Source organism: Corvus hawaiiensis, chromosome Z (assembly GCF_020740725.1).
Source record: "Corvus hawaiiensis isolate bCorHaw1 chromosome Z, bCorHaw1.pri.cur, whole genome shotgun sequence".
NCBI lineage: Eukaryota > Metazoa > Chordata > Aves > Passeriformes > Corvidae > Corvus > Corvus hawaiiensis.
In genome coordinates, this window is record NC_063255.1 from 1,158,501 (window position 1) to 1,172,780 (window position 14,280).

Sequence of the window (14,280 nt, forward strand, 5' to 3'; positions counted from 1 at the left end):
CCGTAACCCACCCTACCCAGCCAAGGCTGCCCAGGTCCTGGCAGGAATCAGCAGGACCTCCAGCAGCCTGCCCAGATGCAGCGGGGCACAGTGACCACTGCGGTATTTGGCCGCTGTCCAGCCAGTCCATGATCCAAGCACACGGCGGCTCAGGAGGAAACCTCTCCTGGGCAATTCCCCACTCTCTGGGTGGGCTGGAGCTGCCTTCGGCCCACACTGCTCTGCTGCTCCTTGCTCACAGCCAGCCTTCCGTGGTGCCTGACCCACACATCCAATCTGCCTGGGGAAGCAAGGCAGGTCCTCCCATCGCTGGGAGGGATCACTCAGCATCCCAAAACCCGCCTTTTCCTTGGGCTGACTCCCTGGAGAGCGGGGCCATCCCACGCCTGCAAACAGCAACACAGGAATCCCACACTACTCACGGCAAAGCTCCCCCTCATCTACTCTGGGAAAAAGACCCAGATCTCTGCTGCTTTAGTGCTTCCCAGTAATTTTGGGAGATCCTGTTGCACAGCCACGGGATGCCAGCAGCCAGCAAAGCTGAGAGGCAGTGGCAAAAACGCGCTGGCATCGTCACAAACAATGCAGGACATTTTCCAGGGAATTAAAACAAAAATATTGTAAGTCCTGCTCCTAAAATAGACAGGCCAAACCCAAAATGCAGTCCCAGTGACTCTCAGCCACCCACATAACAGACAGGGAATAAAAGGCTTTGCTGGACCACTGCTAAAGCTTGCTGTCAGTATAATCACCTACCACTATAATGAGATTACATGGATTAGCTGTATTTTAAGGAAACATCAATGAGCTGGACAGCCTTTCCAGGCAGGTTTTCAGAGCTGCACAGAGCAATACTGCAAGAACCAGGAGGCTATTTTTAGAAAGCTTTTCTCCAAATAACCCGGGTGGAGGGAAATCACAGGGCAGCAGAGGTGTGCTGATGCGGGCAGCAGCTGAATGAATGAACGCTGCTCTCTGAGAGGGAGACAGACCCATCCCTGCCTTCCCTTGGCTGAGCTGCACAAGAAATTAACTGAGCCGGACCCAAGCCTGCATTCCTGCCATGCCGTGCTGAGAAATGGACTCAGGGGTTGGAGGGGAGCAGGAACACAGGACACACTGTGCTGAGCGAGGAACACCGAGGCCAGCCTGACCCAGGATGAATGCGCTGGGATTGCTGCCTGGTGCCCTCGGGGCACCTGCACTCCCACGGAGCTGACAAGCCCCAAGCCCTCTCAGGCTGTACACAGGGCAGCTCCCAGGAAAATTCCCCAAAAATGAATCAGGGATTAAGACTTCCCGGCCACCACAGTATCCATCACCACGTGGGACCTCAGCGCTGTCCCACGCAGCCTGCCCAGCACCTGGAGGAACAGGTCTGCTCAGCAGGCATCACATTCTCACCCAGGAAATCCCACACTCACCTACCCACCCTCATCTTCTCCCAGCAGTCCTCAGGATTTAGGAGGAACTCTCAGGCAATCTGGTTTTTTGTTGCTTTTTGTCCTTGGAGCTTACTCCTACAAAACACCCATCAACCATGCGAAACAAACTGTGCATTTCATTTTCCAAAGTCCTTCACTCTTCCTTTCCAGCATGGATCCAACCTGGAAGCCTTGGGGAACTGCAGCCTGGATACTCTGCTCCCCACGCTCCACCCAGCATAACCTTGCACCTTCTCCCTCTTGTCGTGACTCAGCCAGGGCCTGTGAGTAAAACCCAATTAGGGATTAAACATCAGAGCAGCTCAGCAAAAGGATGGCCCCTACCCCAGGCAGCTCACAGCCTGGGATCTTTAGCTCCCACCATGGTGAAGCGACAAAAATAACCCATTAAAAAGCCACTTTAATTGCCTTGCCAGTGGTTTGCACAGACTCCAGCTAACGCTGGAGGTAAAAATGAGTTAAAAGCCTTAAATAGAAAATTCTCTTTCATTACTCCCACTTTTACCCTTAAATTTTAATGGGGTTGCGGTGAGGGAGGAAGCACACCCAGCCAGGCCTCCAGCTCCTCTGCAGCATGGACCAGGCTCAGTTCTGCTGGGTTTGCTCCACCACGGGCTCCTGTGCAGGCTGCCCTGGGACACAGCACCAGGCTGCTGCCAGGCACAGCTCAGGGAGCCCCAGAGTTCGCATTCCTCATGCCAAGAGAGCCTTAACCAGGACAACAGAATTTACAGGGTGAACCCTGCACCAGAGCCCCGCAGAGCCTCGGGAAGTTCTGCTGTGTCCCACGTGTGGTTGTGCTCCTCAGTCGCTGCCCAGAGCAGAATCCCAGAGGATCAGGGCCTAATGTGTATGTCCCAAACACCGATAGCTGGATGGTGTGGAGCCAACCAAGGATTTTTGGGAATAACAGCCAAGGATTGTTGGCAAAAACACACATGAGAAAGACCACGATGTGGCTGGAGAAGGGGCCTTATGGAGGAAGGGCAGCTTTTCTGGGATAAACCCCCTGGTTGTGGCTCCTGCAGAAAAGCACAGCCCGGCTCAGCGCAGGCGCCGGGGTGAGGCTGAGAAGGGCCAGGGACCGTAGGGGCAAACAAGACCATCCAAGACCCCAAAGCCTCCAACCCATTTCCAGAAAGGTCTGAAAGAACTGACTGTGAATGAGAACTGATTTGCACAAAAAGTGAGAAATGTCTCTCCAGGGAGGAGAAGCCTCAAAGGTGCCCCAAAAAGCCCAAGGCCCCAGGACCCATCAGCTCGATCAACACTGGAGCCAGGGCTGGTGATCTCCTTTTCTTCTTCTCTCTCTCTTTTCAATTCATCTCTTTCTTTCTCTCTTCCTTTTCATCTTACCCCTTTATCCAAACTCCGCTGCCGTGTGCTTATGCTGCAAGATCAAGGACTGACAGACCAATTTCCGTGCCAAGTGTGTAATCTACTAAAAAACCTTGTGAGCTTTTGCTGTTCCTTCCAACCCATGAATCCTGGGTGCTCCCTCCTCCCCAGGGGTGGGACAGCACACCCAGCACGCCGTGTCCGAGCCGATCACGGCTCAGGAGGAGAAACGTTCCACCACCACACTTTTGGTGAAGAAAAAGACACGAGCAGGAGGTGAGCAGAGGTCTCAGAGCCCAAAGGGCACCTCACAGGATCACAGCCCAGCACTGCCCGATGCACAAGGACCACCTGAACCCAGCATGACCCCGCTCCCCATCCAGAGCTGGGGGCCCAGAAGGGAGGAGGGAACGGGGCAGCAGCTCCAGAGCACAACTGGGAGCTTGCTGGTGGTTTGGGCTGGTCTGCTCTGTTTCCAAACCTGATGGGTACATGCAGGGTTAGAGCACAGCCTCGCTGAGGAGAGCAATGCAGTCAGGGTCCTCTGCACCAGCTCGGGCTCGAGACCCGCCGTGACCAGCATTTATTTAGCTAAATGTTGCTCTGAAACATCCCTTCTGCTCTGCCCACGACTGTGAAAGGGCCATCAGGATGGAGCAGTTTCACAGCCTTAATCCCTTCCTTCACTTTTGGCTCCAGTGGGCAGCAGGACGACCATTTTGCAGAAGGAATCACGCCAAGTAAACCTGGCTGAGGGGTTTGGTTTTTAAGTCCCAGAGACTCGCTTTCTTCCCCTCCCCTTTCAATCGCTGTTGCTCACAAAATTCTCATGTTTCCAAAGCATTTTGCAGCTCTTCGAGTACTTTGCTAGGATAAAGAAAAGCTGACACACATATTACAGCAGCAAAGATTATTTCTGCTGTCTGAGTAGTAGCAGGCACGTGAGCATTTATCCAGATAAAGGAGGTCAGAGTCGGAAATGAGCTTAGATTCCAGGCTGTGAGTCCAAATCACCGGGAGATTTGGTGTCTCCACGGGGGGACAGGCACTCTGCACCCCAGCAGGGAGTGTCCTGTGTCAGCATCACCCCACGCCCTCCCTGGGTCTGCAGGGCAGCTTGCCCTCCTCAGCCCCACGGTGAAGGGAGATGGGTGAGACGAGCACAGGCACTGACCCAGGCCCCTCCACAGGGGGCAAAGAGCTTTCCAAACCTTGCCATGGCATTCTTCTCCCTGTCTGCTAATGCTGTTCAGCCACGGCATTAATCCTGTGACGGCTCCTGGGGTCGGCTGGAACACACAGAATTTTCACATCCTGAAAAGATCTTGTGAGTATTAGAACCGGGATTTCGTCCCAGCTACTTCTCCTTTTCCACACTACGCCCCGCGTTTGAAGCAGACAGCAATTAGCTTCCCAGCTCAGAGATACATGATTTTCTTTTAACCTTAGACTCATCTTTAACAGAGGAGACTGGGGCACTCCTAATGACTCAAAGAGACGAAGGCTCTAAAAGCCTTTCCCGAAAGCAGATTTGGCTCCGTGCTCTCCAAACACACGACATAAGGAGGCTCTTCTTCGAGTGCTGCGACCAAACTCCAGCCCTGCCTGTGCCTGCAGCCCTCACTGCACTCAGGGAGCTCCCTGCAGCACTCTCACTCTGCTGATCGCTCGGTATTTACCAAACCATGCTGTGTCCCCCCGGACAGGCAGGGCAGGGGTGCAGCGGTGCCTGTGGAGCCGCAGGGACACACGGATGGCACGGGCATCCATCCCGCCCCACATCTAGAGAGGATTTTGGGAGCAGGTGTGGCCACCTCGTCACCCTCAGCAGTTTTCTGTCCTTTCAAATAAGCAGGACAAGCCCCTGCCTAACGACAAGGGCAGGTGAGGATCGGAATGAGAGACAAGGCAAGTCAGTCACATCGAACAGTGACATTTTCTGGCAAATACAGAGCCCACCGAGATGCGCTTTGCCACTGCCCTCCCCCTCATCCAAGCAGAAAGGAGAGGACTCAGAGGTGGGACCGTGCACATCTTGATCCCTTCACATCCACCACTTCGGGCTCCAACTTCGTCTTCCTGAAGGAGTCTCATCAAATTTCACATTTCTTTGACTCTTCTACCACAGAGCCCCAAAACTGACGTCAGGTGTAGAGCACGCACAGGGGGGAAAAAAGAGAAACTTCGATTTTGCACTAAGATGTAGCCCCTGAAGTTTAGAAAACGGTGGCGCAGGCGTGAGGGAGAGAGGAACCCATCCCAGCTCCTGTGCTAGCACAGCTGGATGCACATCTGGCCCCAGCGCTGCAGCAACCCTTTCCACCCAGCAGGAACTCCGGGAGCTACAAGGTCCCTCTCCATCCCACTGGCATTTCTGCCTCACAAGACTTCCTTTTCTGGCTCCCCAGAAACAGCTCCCTGGCCACCACTCCCTGCTCCCAGCCTTCCCAAGCAAGAGGACGGGCCTTGCCTGCTCACTGCCTTACTGAAAGCACATCATTATTTCTCATTTATGGCATTTCTGCACCTGTGGCCATGCTCAGCCTGGGAGATTATGTGGAAGGGAACTAAGCCTGGCCTGCTTGTTTCAAGCTCTGCATAAAGCCTTTCTCAAGTCAATACAACCTCACATTAAAAAAAAAAAAACAAACAAAAAGCTATGGAGGAAGCAGAATTCCCAGAGAGCAGAAGAACTGCAGTTCTTAAAATAAATTATCTGAAATACTCTCCTGAGTACAGGTGCCCAAGTACAGGTCAGGTCTCCTGTAAGAGAGATGCAAACCAGTGACAGAATCCCAGAATTATTTGAGTTGGAAGGGACCTCAGAGCCCATCCGGTGCCACCTCCTGCCATGGGCAGGGACACCTTCCACTGTCCCACATTGCTCCAAGCCCCGTCCAGCCTGGCCTTGGACACTGCCAGGGATCCAGGGGCAGCCACAGCTGCTCTGGGCACCCTGGGCCAGGGCCTGCCCACCCTCCCAGACAGCAATTCCTTCCCAATATCCCATCCAGCCCTGCCCTCTGGCACTGGGAAGCCATTCCCTGGGTCCTGTCCCTCCATGCCTTGTCCCCAGTCCCTCTGCAGCTCTCCTGGAGCCCCTTTAGGCCCTGCCAGGGGCTCTGAGCTCTCCCTGGAGCCTTCTCTTGTGCAGCTGAACACCCCCAGCTCTCCCAGGCTGGCTTTGATCATTTCTGTGGCTGTCCTCGGACAGAGGACTCTCTCCTGTTCAGTGAGGGAGCTCCAGCACACCCGTGCTCTGACGCAGCTCTGTGCCACCTGGGGCCCAGCTCAGGTCCACAAGCACAGCTCTGACTCACCCCTCTCCCCGTGGGTGCAGCCCCTTCCTCACTGCCCATCCCAGCACCACTCCTTGGATGCAGGGTGGGACCCACGGCCACACCAACCCTCCTGGACACCCGTGGGGTGCGGGGAGAGGAGCCCAGCTCTGAGCCCGGCCCCAACACTTCGCGCTTTAGTACTGACAGAAACGCAAAGGTAACTTCTTCTTTCTTCCCCTTGTCCCATTCTCCTTGATCTCATTTTAATTGGAGCCGGTCCCAGCTGGATCAGATCCCGAGCAGCCCAGCACCTACCCTCTGTCCTTGAAGTCATTCTAAGCTGGGACCTATTTCCACATTCGCATTTCCAGCCCTGCCCCCTCGCAGCTGGCAAAGGGTTTAATTTACCTTCACCCAAAGGCGCTCCGTGATGGCTCAGAACTCTCCGTGTGCCACAGGACGGGGCAGGGGGAGTTACTGGAGCACAGAGCCCCGGCGAGGGGCTGGGCACCGGCGGCGCAGTGGTGGAGCACGGGGGAATTTCCAGCCTGGCTGCGAACCTGGCCCTGCCTCTCTCCTCCTCACGCCCCCAGAGCTGCTGGAGAGCACGGCTCGGGGCTGGGAACACCCCCAGCTCCTTCAGAGGGATCACAGACACCGGAGTGAGAGGTGGGCAAGGGGGAACAGCTTCCCGAAGGCTCACGGCCCCGCAGCTCAATGCTGCATTCCCCAAACCCCTTCTCACTCACACACAGGAACCAGCCTCGCTCAGGGGCTGGAGATGACCCCCAGAGCTTCCTTCGGGAAAGGACTTCAGGAGAAGGGCTTAGGAAGCTTCCAGCTGGAATCAGCCTGCACTTCAGACGATGAAATTTGATTGGCCTTTTATCTTAGTTTACATAGCTAATTGTTGCAGGTGTATCAGTTACCGTGAAATTCATCCCGTTGTAAAATCAGGTGCAGCCAAGAATTAAATTGCGTAAATAATCCGAGCAGCTGGGACAGCTCAGGACTCAGCCCAGGGGATTGTTTGCTGTTCCCCGAATTCAGTGGGGCCGTAACGCGATGCTGAGACACGGCCAAGCCACTTTCCTGGGAGACCACAGGGCCAGGGCTCAGGGCAGCAGAAGGTGAATGATTATCGGCGGCAGCTCACGGCAGGTGAGGCGTGGCCACTCTGGGTGCAGGGCTCAGGACACAGGGGCAGGGTGCAGGTCCCGGGAGGGCACAGCTCTGCCCCAAGGAGCGCAGGGAGCCGCGGTGGGCACACACCCAGCGCTCCGAGAGCTCCCTGCCCAGCTCCCGGCTCCTGCCGTGCCTGCCAGGAACGCCCTGAGGAGCAGGGAAGAGCCGGCGGCTCCGGGCTGCGGCAGCGGCGTGGGCTGGCCGGCTTCCTACGGAGATGAATGTTGTGTATAATATAGAAACCGAGCTGCCTGTTCCAAGCACAACCACGCCGGCTGCTTTTTAAAGACAGGCTCAGCTCGGGTGGAAAGCGCTGCGGGAACAAGCAGCGTTAATTCCCCCACCGCCCCCAAGCCAGGGAAAGCTTTCAGCAGGGAGATTTGGGAGCTCGTCCCGCTCCTGATCCAGCCCCAGGGACAGGGAGCGATGGCAAGGTCACCCTGGCACCTTTCCGCTGGGCTGAAATCGGCTCCTGTAAATCCTCACATGCAATCCTGCCTACAAAGCCCTGGAAGCAGATCACTGTTTAATCTCAGCCTGGCGCTGGGCAGGGGGAGCCAAGCCTGGGCTGCACCAGCTGGCACCCCGCTTGCCTGGGAAGCACCTGGGGAGGTCCGAGGAGTGCTGGGGTCACTTGGGAGAGCAGCAGGAGGACATCGAGGCACACGAGTTCTGAGTGCCAAAATAACTCAGCCACGTGGAGTACGTGATTTCCTTCAGCAGCGGTGTGAGAGACACTCGAACACCATAAGCACCGAGCTCCACTCTTCTGCGCGCACAAGGACATCTTGCCACCACCCATCACATCCACACACCCAGGGGGGCAGACAAAAATGCCACAATGCAAACAACTCACAGATAACCGATACCAGACCCAGAGAGCACACAAATCCTCGGGATGAGAAGCTGCTGCTGGCACAAGGAGCAGGCCACGTGGCAGCGTTAATTGTCCATGGAGTGGGGACAGGTCTGCGTGACAAGGATGAGGCCAGAATGAACTGCCGTGTCTAACGCAAGTCTTCTTCTATTACAGTTTCTTTCTGTGTCTCTGCTACTCACAGGAACGGCGAGCCCAAAATAACGGCAGCAGCGTATGACTTTAAAAGGGCAAATTTTAAAAAGCCCAGAGCAGTCGCTGGCATCAGTGAAAGCAAGGAACCTGCTTAAAGCTTCTGCCAAAGACCCCAAAAGTCACAAACCCAGAAAAGCAGCAGGATTTAAATCATGAAAAAGCCATTCCGGCAAAAATGAGACGTGGAAAAAGCATGGAAACGTGATCTTTCTGAGCACAGGAAAGGAGAGAGAAATGGCACTGAAAAAGAAATGTCCACAGTCGGTGACTGATGGGGACCTCTGAAGGAATCCATTAAATCTGTACAGCCAACAGAACTAATTGAAAAATAAGGCACTTTTTAAGCATGCTAGGAATAGAGAATTAGCTGCCAGACTGACTATTAGGTACCATCAGTAACACTGGAAGCAAGTGCTGTGCTGAGGTGGGATGAGACGGTCGCCAAAGGGGATGAGAGAAACCCACAGATCAACCATGTGCACCCCACTGTGCCAAAGCAGCGATTTTCCCACCAGCCTCCTGTGCAACCTGCCTCAAAACCCCTTAATGAACCCCTTAAAGCCCCTTAATGACAGAAACTTCAGCATTGCCAGACATCTGCCAAAATAGAGCATTTCCAGACCAACTGGTAGAACTCGGGAACTTTGTGCAGTCACAGTATTGAGGTAAAAGGCAGGAGCAGCAGGCAACCTGGGGTCAGCTCCAGCTAGAACAGCAGGACAGAAATTTCAGGTAAATACACGAACCGGAGACTAGAAATACAATTCCGATCAGCCAGCTGAGTTTCCTGGAATTAGACCTATTTAGGAGACTTATTATCTATCTAAAGACATTATTGTTGCCTCGACACAGTGTTTGCCCACATTTCTCCGGAGCACGTAATATTCTGAGGATGAATCTCGCAGCAGGTGCGACCGACTCCGCACACATTCGGTGTGTGCTGAGCCAGTCCCCGGCGTGGCTGCTGCCGAGCGAGGCCAGCGGGGGAAACCACCCAGGCGCCTCCCTCGCGGATTTTTGTCACTGCCCAGTTCCATCCGTGACTCCTCCCGCGGGACCGTGTCAAATGTAAATCGGTAACACGAGAAACCGCAGTGAGTCACGGATGGTTGGTCGATGACCCCAAATCACCTCAGTGAGGCCACAGTGCAAGAGACCACGTTTTTGTGTTGCGCGGTGACACATGAGGCCAGGACAGAGATCTCTGCCCAGAGCCAGAGGAGGGTTTGGGGTGAGCACGGAGCATCTCTTGCGTAAGACACCAGCGCAAAGGCAAAGTGGGAAACACAAAAAGCGAGCTCACACCAATGGCTGCGCCCAGACGGGCACCCGGGCGACAAGGCCACACCAGCGACATGCCGAGGGGGCCACAAAAACCCCTCGGTGTGAGGGGACAGCACCCGCAGGCTCCCGAGGAAATGCTGTAGAGGTGACCCGGCCACTGCGGGCAAGGAGCAGCGAGTGACGAGTCACCTCTGTGACAAGGACACAACAACATCCCCCCCCCCCCGCAAGTCAAAACGAGGTAAATTCAACCTTGAAATGCGATAGCATCTCTCCAGAGTGAGAGCAATTAAATGTTGGCACAAGGTAGGGAGGAAGGGGGCGGGGGGACTCGCCATTGCTCAGAGCCATTAACACAAAATTAACAGGCTGTTTTTTTAACCCGGGCTTCTGTGTCTGCAAGGGAGATGAGCTGCAAACTGCTTCCCTGCAGTTGCATTTCTGCAACACCTCCCACCTGGGGGGGTGGAAAGTTTCAAAAGCGTATTTTGTGCTTCGGGAAGAGTCCTGAGTGGTAAGAGAACAGCAGGGTCATGCTAAAAAAAGGAAAGATCAAGGCGAAAAGTCTAAAAACCAAGGTTTGCAAGCGCCGGGTGAGATTCATCTCCCTTAAATTTAGACCTCTCCAGCTCAGATATCCAAATCCGAACCAGCACCCTGAAAGGCATTTGCTTGGGCTGCCTACGAGGCTTTGCAGAGAGGGAAACGAACCCCACCCATGGGGAGGTGCCCGTGGCCCCCGTTTGGTGGGGGGCAGCTCAGAACAGGCGCTTTTAGACTCCAAAGCCAGGGCAGACAAACAGCACCCACCGAAGCAGGTCCAACTGCAAAGCTGAGGGGTAATTTCAGCCCGGAATTCCAGTTCTGGAGATTTTGCCTTGCAGCCCAGCACCAGGGGGCAGGAGCAGGGTGAGGAGCTAATCCAGCTCATGAAGGCAGGTCGTCACGACGAGAAAAACACGGCCCCTCTGCATGGAGGACTCAGCCTGGAGAACGTGAGCTTGGTCGAGATGCTCCCAGGTCAATGTTAATTCCTTCCAAACGCGGGTTATTTGATTGGGATTTCAGGTTTTACCAGTCCTTACTAACAGACTGGGCTCAGCTGCAGGAGGGAAAGGACTGCAATGAACCACAGCCATTTAGGTAGCTTTTAGATAACCCGTTTAGATAGCTTCCAGACTGGAAAAGCCCTCCAAGATCACCAGCCATTAACCCTGCACTGACAAACCCACCTCTAACGCATACGCCTAAGTGAGCCTGACTCCTCTCTGCTTTGGCTCCCAAGCCAGGGCAGGGCTCACACAGATGGCTCTCGCAAGCACAAGCGAATCAGTGGAACATGGATTATCATGTCCTTTTGCCCTCTTCTCTTCCGTAGCGATGGGGAATGCTGATGCTCAACTGCTGGGTGTGAGATTTATGCTCAAAATATTGAGTTCAACTCTAGCCTTTATTCCTGCAATATCCTCATTACAGTCCTGACCTCCCTTTCCCTGCAATCCTTCGCCCACACACCTCCACGGGGCTCGTCACCTTCCACCCGATGGACATCTGTCCAGCCACAACGAGGACGGGGCACTGCGAGCCTGAGCTGCAACCCCCCATCGTGTCCAAGGGGGTGACAAAGATGTCACTGTGCCCAGGCCTCCTTCTGCAGGAGGCTGCGATCCTGCCGCAGACCAGGAGAGGGAAAAGCACTCCGGTTTCTCGGAAGTTCCCAGCGCCAGATAGGATTAGTCCTGTCTAATTAACTGTGAGGAGCAAGCAACACAGAGCTGAATGCAGAGACCGACCAAGACCCCCTCGGCAGCAGCCAGGCTCTGTGCGTCCACTACCAGCCAGCTGCCTGGACAAGAGAAACCTTGGACACTGCACATCCCCTCCTCTGGCCACGACATCCCCCAAGCACACAGCCCAGACAGGCAGAGGTCCCCCAACACCTCCGACACCCTGCAAAGGCTGAGTTTGGGATGCACACTGGAGCCTGGGCACCCTCTTCCCCAACCAGCCATGGGTGGTTGTGTGGGGACAGCCCATCGGAGCCACTGCCACACCAGGGCTGGGTTTTCCTGCCCCTTTCTGGTACTCGCAGCACAGCAGCCCTGGATGATTCCCAGCCAAACGCGCCTTCCCCACGCGCCAGGCACGTCCGATGCCACTGCAGCCTGGACTGTCACCACCGGCCACCTCCACCCGAGGGTCTGGCTCAGGTGGGAGGAAATAGACCCGACTGAGAGCAAACACAGCTTGCCTTGGAGCAGGTGACAGGGAGAGAAGCAATTTTCTCTCTCTGGACACGGGGCAGGGGTCTGGGGATCCGCCAGGTACGCTGACTCCAGGTTTGCCTGTGGGAACCCACGGGTTTGTGTGGGCACACACATACCTGCACAGCCATGGGGCACGTATGGACACACCGGGCACGTACTGACCCACAGAGCCCGTACAGAGGCACAGGGGATGGGCAGACACACGGGGCAGGTACAGCCCAACACGGCACCTATGGATAGGTACAGCTCACGGCGCCTATGGATAGACAGAGCTCACCGAGACTCTCAGGGGCACGTACGGACTCACGGGGCAGGTACAGACCCATAGGGACCACGGGCTCATACAGCACGTACGGACTCGCAAGGCACGCATGGACACAGAGGGCACGGACAGACGGACAGGGCACATACAGCCCGTACAGACCCGCGGGGCACGGACAGACAGACAGGGCACATTACAGCCCGTACAGACCCGCGGGGCACGGACAGACAGACAAGGCACATACAGACACACACTGCCCGTACAGACCCGCGGGCACGGACAGACAGACAGGGCACACACGGGCACACAGAGCACGTACAGAGCCACGGGGCACGGACAGACAGGGAGGGCACACGCGGGCGCACGGCGCCCGAACAAACCCACAGGGCACACAAAGACCCACCGAGCCCGTGTGAAACCGCGGAGAAGCAATGCCGGTGTCTCCGCTCGCCCTCGCAGTCAGCGAGCCGGCGCTCGCACGGGTTTGGATCGCTCCGTTCCAGGGAAGGGGGTCCGGGGCACGAGAAGGACGAGGCGACACCGGCACCGCTCCCGGGGACGCTCCCGCGGGCGGTCCCGCACGGGGCACGGACCCGCCCCCCGCCCCCGCCCGGCTCCCCCCGCCCGCCCCCGCTCAGCGGCAGCGCCCGGCGGGGCTCGGGGGCAGCGCCGGGGCCGCCGCACTCACCGGGGCCGCCGCACTCACCGGGGCCGCCGCGCTCGGCTCCGCCATGGCCCGGCCGGCACCGGCACCGCGCCCGCCCCGCCTGACGTCACCCCCGGCCCCCGCCGCGCCGGCACCTGCGGGGGGCGGGGCCGGCGGCCGCGAACCCCCCCATCCCCGGAGGGACCGCTGGGGCCCGGGCATCCCTCGCCATCCCCGGGAAAAGCCGCCGGAGCGCTCGGCTCCCCCCTCGCCATCCGCGGGAGGAGCCGCTCGGGGGTCCCTTCCTCCCTCGCCATCCCTGGGAAAAGGCGCCCCAGGCATCGGGTCCCCCCCACCCATTCCGGAGAGGAACCGCCCGGGGGTCCGGGCATCCCTCGCCATTCACGGGAAAAGCCGCCGGAGGGGTGCGAACCCCTCTCGCCATCCCCGGGAAGAACCACCCAGGGGTCCGTCCGGTCATCCCTCGCCATCCCCGGGAAAAGCTGCCCCAGGGAGCCGGTCTCTCCGCTCCCCCCTCGCCGTTCACGGGAAAAGCCGCCCCAGGGGTGGGGTCCCCCTCGCCGCCCCCGGGGCAAGCGGCACGGAGAGGTCCGGTCCCCCTCGCCACCCCCGGGGGGAGCCGCCGAAGGCGATCCAGTCTCTCCGCTCCTCCCTCTCCATCCCCGGGAGGAGCCCGACGAGTCCGGTCATCCCTCGCCATCCCCGGGAGGAGCCGCCCCGAGGGATCCGCTCCCCCCCTCCCACTCCCTGGAGGAGCCGCCAGGGATCGGCGGGGATCTGGTTCCCCCTTCTACCGCAGCCCCCGTGAGGAGCCGAGGGAGGGGGACCCCGCCTGGCCCCCGCCTCGGGACATCCCTCGCAGCGGAGGGTGCTGGGCACCCGGACCCTCCTGGCTGGGTTTTCTGCCCTTTCCCCTCCCTGCACCCAACGTGCATTATCAGTTTTAACCTGTGGTTTTCCGGGTCTGCACCAAACCATCGTCCCTGTGGCACCATTCTGGGGCTCGCTTTGGCCCCCGGATCATGGCAGTGTCCTTGTGTCCATCTGCTCCCGAGGTGTTCCCAGCGGAGGAGGTGTGATGGAGCACAGGTGAGGCAGCTGAGCTCTTCCTACCCGCGGGTGCCTTCACCCACTGAGCAGCCTCAAAGGAAAAAAAATCACCTTACGCTGTATTTACAGTGTGAAAGAACAATTAAAGAAAGCTGCTTCAACAGTCTAAGTGGAGGAAGCGCGATAGCTCAATAGTTATTGATCCCCTCCAGACAGGCACGCTGCTTTGTTGGAGCTGAAGGAACCCTGCCTGATGCAAGGGAAGTGGCGAGAAGAAATAAAAAATGGTCTGGGTAAATTAAAGCTCCTGGGGAATTACATGGGAGGAAACGAAGGTGTATAAGCAGTTTTCGGTGGTATAGTAAGCTGTAACTGTGCTGTTTTGCTGTCTAGGATTAAAATTAATGTTCCCATCTGGTTACCCCATGA

At 57.0% G+C, this 14,280-nt stretch overlaps 1 protein-coding gene across 3 annotated transcripts in view; it reads right to left on the reverse strand.

The window, feature by feature from the left end:
* Positions 1-12,896, reverse strand: part of MAPK4 (mitogen-activated protein kinase 4) — a 42,885-nt gene extending 29,989 nt beyond the window's left edge. For 2 of the 3 annotated variants that reach the window (XM_048291345.1, XM_048291346.1), the window contains exon 1: positions 12,538-12,725. The gene's annotated coding sequence lies outside the window, so the exon portion shown is untranslated. Of the gene's footprint in view, positions 1-12,537; positions 12,726-12,840 lie in introns of those variants that run through there. The other variant, XM_048291343.1, reaches the window with a different exon arrangement.
* Positions 12,897-14,280: the final 1,384 nt, after the last annotated feature.